This window comes from Xenia sp. Carnegie-2017, unplaced genomic scaffold (assembly GCF_021976095.1).
Source record: "Xenia sp. Carnegie-2017 unplaced genomic scaffold, XeniaSp_v1 HiC_scaffold_6, whole genome shotgun sequence".
NCBI lineage: Eukaryota > Metazoa > Cnidaria > Anthozoa > Malacalcyonacea > Xeniidae > Xenia > Xenia sp. Carnegie-2017.
Genome location: NW_025813526.1, coordinates 1,790,161 through 1,804,108, shown reverse-complemented (window position 1 = coordinate 1,804,108; position 13,948 = coordinate 1,790,161). Strand labels below are relative to the sequence as shown.

The following is a 13,948-nucleotide window of genomic DNA, read 5'->3' as shown; positions in this document are numbered from 1 at the left end:
AAAAACCGAGAAATCGAACGCTAAAATTTGTTCAAATAAATTAATTTAGCTTTTACATCAATTCATGAATGTACTTATGACAACTAACTTTTTGTTTCCTTGCAATAAAACGATGTCGAGGGATATAGCGGGGTAGTTGTGTATACCATGAAAACACATCAACACCAATCAAGGAAAAAACTCGATCCAATGGAGGAAGTATTTGTTTCTGAACATAGTAGATGGTATTGAGGCGTAGATATTTATCATTTAACACATCAATAGGACTGAAGAAAATTAAAACAAGAAGATTGTTTAATGAAGATAATCATATTTATACTAAAATATTTATTAATAACATTCCAACAGCTTTTGTCATGATACATAACGTAAAATAATGAAAGACAGCAACATTTGAACTTACTCTTTAACCAATTGAATCAATGGTAGTTCAGGACTGCCGTTAACAATGACGTAAGATACACGTTTTCCCATGCGAGGTTCCGTGCGACGATCACGTGACAAATGACGTCTAGACAAAAATAGACATAATAAAACTATAATCATGACAACAATATAAAGAGGATTTTTCATTTCAACAATAAAATTAGCCTTGCAATTTCCAAAGCTGGAACACATGCTTTTGTTTTATATCTTTTCATACCACGATATTCCTTAGCAAAGATGAAATCCTGAATCGATATTCTATCTTTCATCACTTTAACGAACTGCCGCTGGACAAACTTCTTCAAAGACTCACGTCTCTTTCTTCCAATAAAATCTTTAAAGACTTCTCTAAAATCTGTCACAAAATAAAATCACAGACTGCTTTGAACTCAAAATCCCCTACAGAATCTTGTGTGATTGGATGACACAGTACCACACGAGAACCCACTCATCCCATGTCTTCACGAGATTGAAAGTTCGTTCCAGGGTCTCGCATGCTTTACGAAGAATTGCGTCAGTAATCTGATGAAAAACAGAAAAGAATATTCAGATGGTTTTAAGAGTAAAATGAATCCAGTATGACAATAAGCACTTGATAGATTTTCAATCTGAGGACGTGACTAAGTCCAGGCTTACGATAATCATAATAATCAACATGTACCTATATTATATATATTATATATTTACCAATTATCTGCAGTAAATATATTATATATTTATTGTATCTAAAATATATATGTGTATTGGTAAATATATTATATGTATAATATAGAAACAATCAATACAAAGTTTACGGCACAAGGTCTGTTTAGATGGAATGGGGAGAGCTATCGTTTGTTTAAATTTCTATCATGAATACAAAGTTTACGGCGCACGGTCTGTTTAGATGGAATGGGGAGAGCTATCGTTTGTTTAAATTTCTATCATGAATACAAAGTTTACGGCGCACGGTCTGTTTAGATGGAATGGGGAGAGCTATCGTTTGTTTAAATTTCTATCATGAATACAAAGTTTACGGCACGGTCTGTTTAGATGGAATGGGAGAGCTATCGTTTGTTTAAATTTCTATCATGAATACAAAGTTTACGGCACAAGGTCTGTTTAGATGGAATGGGGAGAGTTATCGTTTGTTTAAATTTCTATCATGAATACAAAGTTTACGGCACACGGTCTGTTTAGATGGAATGAGGAGAGTTATCGTTTGTTTAAATTTCTATCATGAATACAAAGTTTACAGCACAAGGTCTGTTTAGATGGAATGAGGAGAGCTATCGTTTGTTTAAATTTCTATCATGAATACAAAGTTTACGGCACAAGGTCTGTTTAGATGGAATGGGAGAGTTATCGTTTGTTTAAATTTCTATCATGAATACAAAGTTTACGGCGCACGGTCTGTTTAGATGGAATGGGAGAGCTATCGTTTGTTTAAATTTCTATCATGAATACAAAGTTTACGGCGCACGGTCTGTTTAGATGGAATGGGAGAGCTATCGTTTGTTTAAATTTCTATCATGAATACAAAGTTTACGGCACACGGTCTGTTTAGATGGAATGGGGAGAGCTATCGTTTGTTTAAATTTCTATCATGAATACAAAGTTTACGGCACGGTCTGTTTAGATGGAATGGGAGAGCTATCGTTTGTTTAAATTTCTATCATGAATACAAAGTTTACAGCGCACGGTCTGTTTAAATTGAATGGGGAGAGCTATCGTTTGTTTAAATTTCTATCATGAATACAAAGTTTACGGCACAAGGTCTGTTTAGATGGAATGGGGAGAGCTATCGTTTGTTTAAATTTCTATCATGAATACAAAGTTTACGGCGCAAGGTCTGTTTAGATGGAATGAGGAGAGCTATCGTTTGTTTAAATTTCTATCATGAATACAAAGTTTACGGCACAAGGTCTGTTTAGATGGAATGGGGAGAGCTATCGTTTGTTTAAATTTCTATCATGAATACAAAGTTTACGGCGCACGGTCTGTTTAGATGGAATGGGGAGAGCTATCGTTTGTTTAAATTTCTATCATGACAAGATCAAAGTTACCTCAACACAAGACATTCGTCCTGAGAAGTTTGCGGATGTGTAACCATAAGTGACATTTGTAATCAACTTTAAAGCAAGTTGTCGAGCATCAAGAAGTTGAAGAAGAGTCTAAAATGTAAATTATCTATGATATTGAATGATTAAAGAAAACAAACGAAGAGTGGAAAGGCATCTTTTTTGAACATGATGAAAACTCTATGACGTTTTAGCTACTGGATCTTATAAAAACATCAAAGATCGCTTCAATAACAAAGGTTTAATAAAACCACCTTACTTTATCATCTTTACAATCTTTCATAGCTTTCTTTACCATAATACGTGTGTATAATATCTCCTCTAACATTCTAAAATAAATCAAATTTATTGAACATATAATAGCCAAAGATATAAAGACCCATTTAAGACAGTAAACACTAAAGAAGGAACGCTATGTACATTGCAAAATATACAACAAAATGCAAATGTTATTTTTTCAACAATCTTTTAAATCAACAAAAATGTGACCTGTAACCAAATGAATGTGAAATATCCCACATTACCTGGGTAAAATTCTTCGTCTTATGTTAGATTTTACAAAAACAGAGCCGTTGGCGCTTACATGAATATCATCTTGCAGTTTCTGAAAGGAAATGTATTCTTTCAAATGTATTGCTTGTCGTGATGGTAATTTATTAAAAATTCTCACCTCCAGTAATGTTGGAGGAACATTCAACGATGTACAACCATACTCAAAATGAACAACGACATGTAAGACAGAGAAAAATGACTTTTTACCTTAATTTTACAATCCATGCTACACGACAGAAGAAGATGAACAGATTTCGGAAAAAAACTTATTGCATAAAATCCTTTAGTGTAACCAGACCTAAGAGAAAGATAAAATAATACAATAATACATAAGTAAGAATATCTCCATTGCCTTCTTTTATCACGACGGTAGAAGGATGAACTACAGGAAAACAAAAACTTAAATGTTATTAAAAAGTGCTGTATAAAGTGAATATTTGCATCAGGAAGTATCGTTACGTTTTTGTTGAGGTTAGTAGAGTCCTGTGAAGGACTGTTGATGTTGATGTTGATGTTGACTGACGTTTCGACAATCTTAGCAGTAGTCATCTTCAGAGTCAAATGATTAGTAAATGTCTGGTTAGCCGTGTTTCTTAAAACAAGTGCTAAGGAAGTCCAATACAATATCTACAAACATACGTACGTAGTACTAGAACAAATCATTACTTTATAATAAATAATACACTGATAAATATGATTTTATAAACATATCAAGTGATCACATAAACGTCTTGAATTAAACATTGAGTCAATGAGAAGCATTGTATTAAAAAACGCTCAAATTTTAAGTTTATATTTGGATGAGACACTTTCTCAAATGAATACTGTAATGTATAATTGAACTTCCTCAATACCATCAAGAATTATATCATAAACTGTCTTTAAACTTAATTCAATTATTGCGTGTTTTCCTTAAAATCTACAAAATTTAAAGGGGTAGTCAGGCCTTAACACAACTTTCGCTCATATGAAAGTGTATATTGTTCTTACCTCTCTCACGAAATCCTAGGTTTCCAATTCAAATTTAACTCGAGAAATAATGCCTTAAATGTGTGTATTTTTGCCTCTTGTTCGATCGCAATTGTATACATGCAAGCGAAGCCGCAGTCCAGCAGCGGTTTTTCGTCGTGACGTCACTGCGCGGTGATCGTTGTCAACATCAGACAAAATCATAGAATAGAGACTATGTAGAAGGGCAACTCGCAGGTGAAACGCGTGGCATATTTTCTGTGCGCATGCGTTAGGTCCGCCATTACTCTGGCCAGTAACTTGACGCTGGCGTACTATAAAATAATATTGGAAAAGTGCCATTTTGTGATAATAATCGCCTAAAACGCAAACTGTTTTGGAAGATCATGGAATTTTGTGACAAAACGTGAAAGAAATAAGATGAGAGACCATTATTTAATTGCTGGCAAGTCCGTAAAGGTTTTTTATGGGTAAAAATTACATGTTTCAATGTCGGGTGTTAGTACGACATTGAAAATTACATGTTTCAATGTCGTACTGCTATAGAGTTGTCAGTATGTTAGGTGAATAGAAGTCCAGAAATTTACCACCACATAAATTGAAGAATATTTCCAAGCTTAATCTTTACTGATCTTTACTTTCTAAACGAGTGCGCTGCACGACATTAAAATCCATGTTGACACAATGTCATAAAATTCAAAGACGTTGTCACTGAGACTGGGAAGTCTGTCAACAGTCTACATAAATGGTACTTATATGCTTATGACAATAGGGGTGTAATACATTATTAATGTCAATTTTTGCATTTGCGTTGTTTTGTAAACCGTTACGTACTGTTTTTGGCATCACAGATATTTTGAGTATTTTCGATAAAATCAGGAAACATTTTGATTTTGATTCTTAAAAGAAGACAAAAAAACTTAAATAAGCCAAAGTTGAAAAATAAACCAAAGGGAATTTCGATTTTAAATAAGCCTAACGTGAGAAAAAGAAGCGAAATTTGGCTCAAATTATTAAGCCAAACTGGCAACCTTGAGCAGCCATCTTTTTTGCTTTTACATATTGTTTGTAATATGACATAAATATGATGTTTTTTATCGTAAGCAAACATCAAGGATGTTACTGTTAATAATCAGAAAGCAAAAGTATATTCGGTTATTGTCTTTTCATTTTAGCACAAAAAGAGGAGAGAATAACATGCGCAAAAGTTTCTCTCATACATATGAATTTGTTCACGTTTAAAAATATTAATTTAGCAATTAGCGCTATATAATAATTAACGTAATATCGATTTGATTATACCAACAAAAGAAACACTTTATTAAAAAAAAATTGCACATCGTTTTTTCTCAACTAATTCGCACACTGAATACGATCTAACGACAAAAAAGTTAAATTTTTACCTACGTATTGTTAACTGTTAAGTAAAAGAAAATTAATAAAGGAGCAGTTGTACACATCTTCATGTAACGATGACAATGTTTAAACTTAAGAAAACATGAAATTTTATGCACTAGAAAACAACTGTATTTTGGGATATATAAGTCAGAGCCTCATAAATCATAAATACCATGACAATATAAAATACATGAAATGTATTGTGAGCTATACGACGATGAAGTATTGAAGGCAATAGCTTTATTGGAAATCTTGTGGGAAAATTCATACCTACGGTCACTAAACTCATACCAAAAGTGTTACCTTCTCTAGGTCAGCTATATCAGGTGCTATCACCGGCAGCACGCAAAAAGCAGTTGCTGGTAGTGGAAACATTTTGATTTTGATTCTTAAAAGCAGACAAAAAAAAACTTAATAAGCCAAATTTGAAAAATAAACCAAAGGGAATTTCGATTTTAAATAAGCCTAACGTGAGAAAAAGAAGCGAAATTTGGCTCAAATTATTAAGCCAAACTGGCAACCTTGAACAAATATGATGTTTTTTAGCGTAAGTAAGCATCAAGGATGTTACTGTTAATAATCAGAAAGCAAAAGTATATTCGGTTATTCTCTTTTCACTTTTGCACAAAAAAAGAGGAGAGAATAACATGCGCAAAAAATTTCTCTCATACATTTGTAACTGGATCAGCGGTTATAACGAAAATCACTATCGTAAATCATATGAATTTATTCACGTTTAAAAATATTAATTTAGCAATTAGCGCTATGAAATAATTAACGTAATATCGATTTCATTATGCCTCTAAAGAAACACTTTTGCACATCGTTTTTTCTCAACTAATTCGCACACTGAATACGATCTAACGACAAAAAAGTTGAATTTTTACCTACGTATTGTTAACTGTTAAACAAAAGAAAATTAATAAAGGAGCAGTTGTGCACATCTTCATGTAATGATGAAAATGTTTAAACTTAAGAAAACATGAAATTTTATGCACTAGAAAACAGCTGTATTTTGGGATATATAAGTCAGAGCCTCATAAATCATAAATAACATGATAATATAAAATGCATGGAATGTATTGTGAACTATACAATGATGTGACATGTATTTTTTGTACCTTACCTTGTGAAACAGGAAGAGCAACTTGTGAAGATAGTCCAATATCTCGTCTTCGTTGTCTTTCATCTTCCCACATAGCAGTTATACCAGGATTATGACCAATACAACCTTCATAAACATAATAAACTCATTAAAGATGTATAAACAGTAAAATGAAGACATAAAGATAACTAAATTTTACTTTCAACATTATTTGATTCAAGATGTCTTCAGCAATTACATCAACTTCAAGTTCACAACGACTGACTTTTTTCACAGTTGGATCCAGGCATAAATTTCTAAATAATGACAAATAACAAACATTAAAATGATGAATATTAACTGTAAAGATAGTTATCACAAAGAATCATTCCAAAGTTAAACTAATTTTTTAAATGCAAATTCTGTAATCTGGATTGAGCATTGACTCTAAATCTTGGGATAAATAAAACAAACATGTATCAAATTTAGGATTAAGGATTTACACAAATCCTTTTGGTTTCAATTAATCTTCAAGTATAAAATATATGAATCAGACAAACCTAGGAATAGTGTCTTCAATCCAGTGTTGAGATGAAGGAAAATTGAGAAATGAATTTGGAGATGAACCATGAAGTGGAATTGATTTATTATTATATGAAAGATTTTTATCTATAAAATTCAATTTGATGGTAAATAATCATTTGTGGTGTTAGATTTTTATAGAATGCTTAAGAAATCAATAATGAAACTTTCCTGTTTTTGAAGAAATTCCTCAAGAATGAACTTTTCTTACATGAAGTAAGTTCATACCATAAAGATTGTAAACAATTAGAAACTAAAATAAACGATATTTCAATATAATTCTTATAATGAAACTTAGTGAAAATCTATAGAAGTTGACCATCCAGGTAGGAAAAGACTAAAAAAGGTCAGTGGCATTAGTGTTGAATGACATTTTAACATTGTTACCAGTAGTCATCTCATCTAGATGTGAAAACATCAATCAAGACTACCCCCAACAGTCCTTCTTAATACTTTAGTATCCTTTATGATCAACATCAACAAACATGCAGCTATACTTCCACAATGTGTTCAAAACATTCACTTTATTGACAAAATGTTTTGCACATGAAATTTACAGCTATAATCCATAATGAAATGTTTTTATTGGGCACCTGAGATCTGATGTATAATTATAGCAAAGTGGGCACCTATACATGCAAATTTTGCATCTCTGATGTCGGTAGAAAAGTCAGACCATTTTTTACTCCTTTGTACAATACAAATATTGCTTTAATCAATTACCTTGAAAAACAATGAATGAGATTAATTTCTAAAGAAATAAAAAACAAACTTTGCAGGCCTTGCCCCCTGTCTGGTGCACAGTTTACAAACTAACCACTGCACTCTGGGTTATAACAATCAAAGATGTGTTTTTTCTCATTAATCAGAAAAAAAAATAATTACCTGTAGAATATAAGGAACATGAGCTTCGTGTGGTTGAAATGACTTGTTCAATATAGCTCCATTCTGAAGATCAACAAGTCTGAAACAAATAAAAAAATTTTGATATCGTTTTATGTTAGAACAACATGAAAAATATATCTTACTTGGGAATTATTCTTGGATTGCACAACTCCATCTTAATATACTATTCTTCGTTCTCATGATAACCATAAAATGGTCTAAAAAATAAAATCATTTTGAGTGAATAATATTGAAACGATATTGGGTCGAAAATGGAAGATTTTCCATTGTGATGTAAAGAAGAGAGTAAAAAAGATTTAATAATAGTAAGCTTTGTCAGCATGAGGAGAAAACAAGGAAAATAACTTACATTTTTTTAACAATTTCAGTTTTATGAACATATTTCATAGAATATGATGTTCTACCAAACGCAACTTGAACAGCAAAGTCTACACTTGTCGTAAATTGTTTCAGATATTTATCTGTGGGTTTAGTTCCATCGTAAGGTATGTATAAGTAAGGAAATACTTGATGAATATGAACACAAGTTTTCTGTCCACCAGGAGTTGAGCCAAATATCCTCAAAACTGGAACACGGTTAACATTCGCCTCATGAAATTTAGAAAACAAAATATCTAAGCCATCTATAGGTTTTCCCACGTAAAATCTGCATCTACAATCCTAACAGAAAACATTCTGTTGTTCCAAGTAAGAAAATATATCGTCAATTAAAATTTTTGAAAGACGAAAGACGAGAGTTGAATCCGCCATATTTGTTTTAGATTATAGATTAGCCAATCAAAGATTTTATAAGCAAACCCTTATACCAAGTCAACGTAATCACCTTTTTGGGATTAGATGGGATTTAGAAATTTTCCAAGGTTGAGCATGACTTTATAGACCTCGCTAGAAAGGCTCACGCGTTTGGCGTTAGAAAATATGCTCCCCAGAAGTTCATGTATTTCTTCATGTCTAACTACGACACTGCATGTAAAGGATTTCCGCTTTCGTCGAGCAAAATAGTGTCCGCATCCTGATGTTTTTGGTCCCGTACACCCATGTCAATACTGAAAATTAATAATGGTTAACTGTGTACAACATTTATGAGTTCATTTGAGTTGAACTGAAATTGAATTTGCAATAAAATTTCTAAATCAATCCCTGTCGTATATATTTCAATTATAGCTAAAATATAAAATTTGCACATCTCATTTTATCGTCTCGCTGTTATGAACAGAATTCAATATTTTACAATAAAAACAGCATGTGATTAAAATCAAGCAATTATTGAACATTCCAATTTCTTTATTATCAAGAAAAAGCAAAGACATCATGTACATGGTTGGGTCTTCTTTAATCTTTCTAAATTTGTTAAGGTATGTTGAATATAAAGTTCACCTATCAGAGTGTAATTGTTTGTTTTTATGTCTAGAATTTTGTTTTATTTGTCATAAAAGACCTGAATGTCATTTTCGTGGTGGAATTCGCACTTCATATGTTTTATTTTGATACATCTGTTGATTTTGGTGGGATTTTCCCAATAACACATTGGATAATTTATCACTTCAAAATACTGACCTTTCTTACATTATCACCAACAATTAATTTCACTAGTCTTTTCAAATATCATTGGTACGGCAGGGCTAAAAATCAACAAATGAATCAAAATCATGACACGTCACAGAATTTCAGTTATGCATATCATAAATGCGGAATGATTTTAATTTTATCTAACATGGCTTTTATCAAGAAGAATTTTTCCTCTTTTATACAGTCATCTATCTCTTTATCTTATTCGTACCACAGATGATGACATAAAACGTTTTGCTAGGTATGTCTTTAGAAATTGCGCCTAATTGAAAAGCTCACTTCTTCACGTGATAGTACACGTGATTTTTCTGGTCTATAATTATTCAACTTGTTGTAAGATAGACTATTTAAAATATTTGTTTGCGTCAAAAGTTCACAAAATGACAAAACTTTGCATGATGAAGTGTCAAGTCCAAACGGTATCAGTTTTTGTAGAATCTATGATTACTGAGATTTGACAAAATTATTCTAAATTAGAGACTTCGATATAAATTACTCTCATATCCCCTTCTTAATTAAAGACTGCCCCTAAAATCTTGAGTTCCCCAACATATACTTGCTTCTCATGCCGCTGATCAAACTATTTGTTTATCCGGATCAAAAGTTTACAAAATGGCAAAACTTCATTGACTACGTTTCAAAGTTGGAACGCTGACAATTTTAGAAAAGCTCTGTTTATCCATTTTCTTAACTTCCTATATTATAAATGTTTAATTTTTGAGCAATCTTGCCTATAAAAGGCTGGCTACCGCGTTTTCCTTTAGAATTAATTCTGTTAGTTTGCATGTAAGTCAGGATGTTCAATAATTGAAATAAATAATAGTAAATTGTGAAAGGTTTTTTGGCATAAAGCTTGTAAGTCAAAACGTCTTTGTGTTAACTTCAGTCATAGCTAAAATAAAAATTTGCATTTCATATTTTATTGGGTATGACCAGAATTCAATATTTTACAATAAAAACAGCAGGTGATTAAAGTCAAGCATTTATTTAACATTCCGATTTCTTTATTATCAAGCAGAAGCAAGGGCATCACGTAGCTGGTTGCGTCTTCTTTAATCTTTCGAAATTTGTTAAGGTATGTTGATTGAAAAGTTTACCTATCATAGTGTCATTGTTTGTTCTTATGTCTTTAATTTTGATATATTAGTCATAAATAATGGAATGTCATTTTCGTGGTGGGATTCGCACTTCATATATTTTATATTGATATATCTGTTGACTTTGGTGGGATTTTCTCAATAACACATTGGATAATTTATCATTTCAAAATACTGACCTTTCTTGAATTATCACCAAAAACTAATTTCACTAGCCTTTTCAAATATCATTGGTACGGCAGGGCTAAAAAATCAACAAAATGAATCAAAATCATGACACGTCACAGAATTTCAGTTATGCATATCATAAATGCGGAATGATTTTAATTTTATCTAACAAAGCTTTTATCAAGAAGAATTTTTTTCTCATTCATATAGTCTTCTATCTATTTATCTTTTTCGTACCACAGATGAGGACATAAAAACGTTTTGCTAGGTATGTCCATAGAAATTGGGCCTACTTAGAGTGAAAAGCTCACTTCTTCACGTGATAGTACACGTGATTTTTTATGGTCTATATTTGTTCAACTTGTTGTAAGATAGTTTATTTAAAATATTTGTTTGCGTCAAAAGTTCACAAAATGACAAAACTTTGCATGATGAACTGTCAAGTTCAACGCTATCAGTTTTGTGGTATCTCTGATTACTGAGATGTGAGAAAATTAACCATCTTACCTAGTATCAGTCGTCAAAAATAATTATTAGATGAGTTGTTGTTTATAATCTTATTTTTTTTGAGCTATCTTATTGCTGAAAATTGTATTATGTATTTTGCCTGGCTGCCTCAACTTTGCGTTTGTTAATAGTTTAGTTTCCAGAACATTTCAATTATTCAAATAAATATATGTAAACTGTGTATAAGGTTTATCAAATTTAACTGAAACATAATTTGTTGTAAAATTTATAAATCATCCCTTCTTCGTGTATTCTCATCAGTCATAGCTAAAATATGAAATTTGCTCATCTCATTTTATCGTTTCGCTCTTATGAACAGAACTCAATATTTTAAAATAGAAACATCAGGTGATTAAAATCAAGCATTTATTGAACATTCCAATTTCTTTATTATCAAACAGAAGCAAAGACATCATGTAGATGGTTGCGTCGTCTTTAATCTTTCTGAATTTGTTAAGGTATGTTGATTATAAAGTTCACCTATCATAGTGTCATTGTTTGTTTTTATGTCTAGAATTTTGTTATATTTGTCATAAAAAACCTAAATGTCATTTTCGTGGTGGAATTCGCACGTCCAATATTTTATATTGATACGTCTGTTGATTTTGATTGGATTTTCCCAATAACACATTGTATAATTTATCATTTCAAAATACTGACCTTTCTGTCATTATCACAAACAATTAATTTCAATAGACTTTTCAAATAACATTGGTACGGCGAGGCTAAAAATCAACAAAATGAATCAAAATCATGACACGTCACAAAATTTCAGTTATGCATATCATTATGTGCAAGAATTTTAATTTTATTTAACATTGCTTTTATCAAGAAGAATTTTTTCCTCATTCAAATAGTCATCTATCTATTTATCATATTCGTAACGCAGATGATGACATAAAAACGTTTTGGTAGGTATGTCTTTAGAAATTGGGCCTAATTGGAGTAAAAAGCTCAATTCTTCACGTGATAGTTAACGTGATTTTTTCTGGTCTATAATTGTTCAACTTGTTGTAAGATAGACTATTTAAAATATTTGTTTGCGTCAAAAGTTTACAAAATGACGAAACTTTGCGTGATGAACTGTCAAGTCCAAGCGCTATAAGTTTTGAAGTATCTCTGATTACTGAGATGTGAGAAAATTAACCGTCTTACCTAGTATCAATCGTCAAAAATAATTATTGGATGAGTTGTTGTTTATAATCTTAACTTTTTTGAGCTTCTTATTGGTAAAAATGGTATTATATATTTTGCCATGCTGCCTCAACTTTGCGTTTATTAATAGTTTAGTTTCCAGAACATTTCAATAATTCAAATAAATATATTTAAACTGTGTATAAGGTTTATCAAATTTAACTGAAACAGAATTTGTTGTAAAATTTATAAATCATCCCTTCTTCATGTATTCTCATATGTCATAGCTAAAATATAAAATTTGCCCATCTCATTTTATCGCCTCGCTGTTATGAACAGAACTCAATATTTTAGAATAAAAACAGCAGGTGATTGAAATCAAGCATTTATTGAATATTCAAATTTCTTTATTATCAAGAAAAAGCAAAGACATCTTGTAGCTGGTCGCGTCTTCTTTAATCTTTCTAAGTTTGTTAAGGTATGTTGATTTTTAATTTCACCTAGCATAGATATTTGGATAATTTATCATTTCAAAATACTGACCTTTCTTCCATTATCACCAGCAATTAATTTCGATAGTCGTTTCAAATATCATTGGTACGGCAAGGCTAAAAAATGAACAACATGATTCAAAATTATGACACGTCACAGAATTTCAGTTATGCATATTATTATGTGCCATAATTTTAATTTTATATGACATGGCTTTTTTCAAGAAGAATTTTCTCCTCATTCATAAAGTACGTAGATTGCAGGTGATCTAAGGCCCTTTACTTAAGGATTTTCTTTCATGCTCCATCTCTTCCATTTAACATAATTCAGTAAACGTCTTTTTAGCTTTTCATTAATTGCCTATACAAACGACTCCATGGTGTTAAGCTCAAATGCCGACGGTCACTCAAACTTCTAGGGGGACTTTGCCTCCTCTCCAATAAGCCTATGCCACACCCAATATATGTGTAAGAAACAGACAACTGGTACTGTTTTGTTGGTGTAAATGGGTTGAGTTCGAGTTACTTGCCATATCTCTTTCCGTAATATACTTTATACCTTCAGTAATAACCACAAGTGAACTTAATGATCAAACTGATTTTTATTATTTTACAGTGCAGTATTTATAGTCTTTATTACAAATAACAAATATTATTATTGGTCGGAATAGTTCCTTTATTTAAGCTATATATGGTACATAAGGAAATTTAAATAACGTCAATAAATGTTCCTTCGCTGTTAGCCAGGTGGAAAAGGATACATTGATAAAGCAAACTACACACATACTATTTCTTTAACATGTTTCTGTGGTTTATGAGCATGATTTAAAACCTCCCACTTGCTCATTAACTAAATTAACAAATTATTATCTATTTACCAGTTATAAATGTTTTGAATCTACTTAGCTTAATGTTACTTACAGCTTTCGTAAATATATAAGCCACATTTTCATGCGTTGCTACATACATAATTTCTATTTTACCAGCCCTTATTTCACTTCTGAT

At 31.4% G+C, this 13,948-nt stretch overlaps 2 long non-coding RNA genes across 5 annotated transcripts; both read right to left on the bottom strand.

The window, feature by feature from the left end:
• Positions 1–13: 13 nt before the first annotated feature.
• Positions 14–765, bottom strand: LOC124456776. Its single transcript, XR_006952453.1, has 3 exons — positions 644–765; positions 404–511; positions 14–266 (listed from the first exon to the last, which is right to left on the bottom strand). It is a non-coding gene; the product is annotated as an uncharacterized LOC124456776 (long non-coding RNA).
• A 3,800-nt stretch (positions 766–4,565) lies between these two features.
• Positions 4,566–8,158, bottom strand: LOC124456778. 4 transcript variants are annotated; one of them, XR_006952456.1, is made up of 7 exons: positions 8,100–8,154; positions 7,957–8,035; positions 7,050–7,158; positions 6,710–6,806; positions 6,532–6,636; positions 4,842–4,906; positions 4,566–4,744 (listed from the first exon to the last, which is right to left on the bottom strand). It is a non-coding gene; the product is annotated as an uncharacterized LOC124456778 (long non-coding RNA). The 4 variants fall into 4 exon arrangements; XR_006952458.1 differs by lacking the exon at positions 4,566–4,744 and having other exon boundaries at positions 4,771–4,906; positions 7,957–8,019; positions 8,100–8,158; XR_006952455.1 differs by lacking the exon at positions 4,566–4,744 and having other exon boundaries at positions 4,771–4,906; positions 8,100–8,153.
• Positions 8,159–13,948: the final 5,790 nt, after the last annotated feature.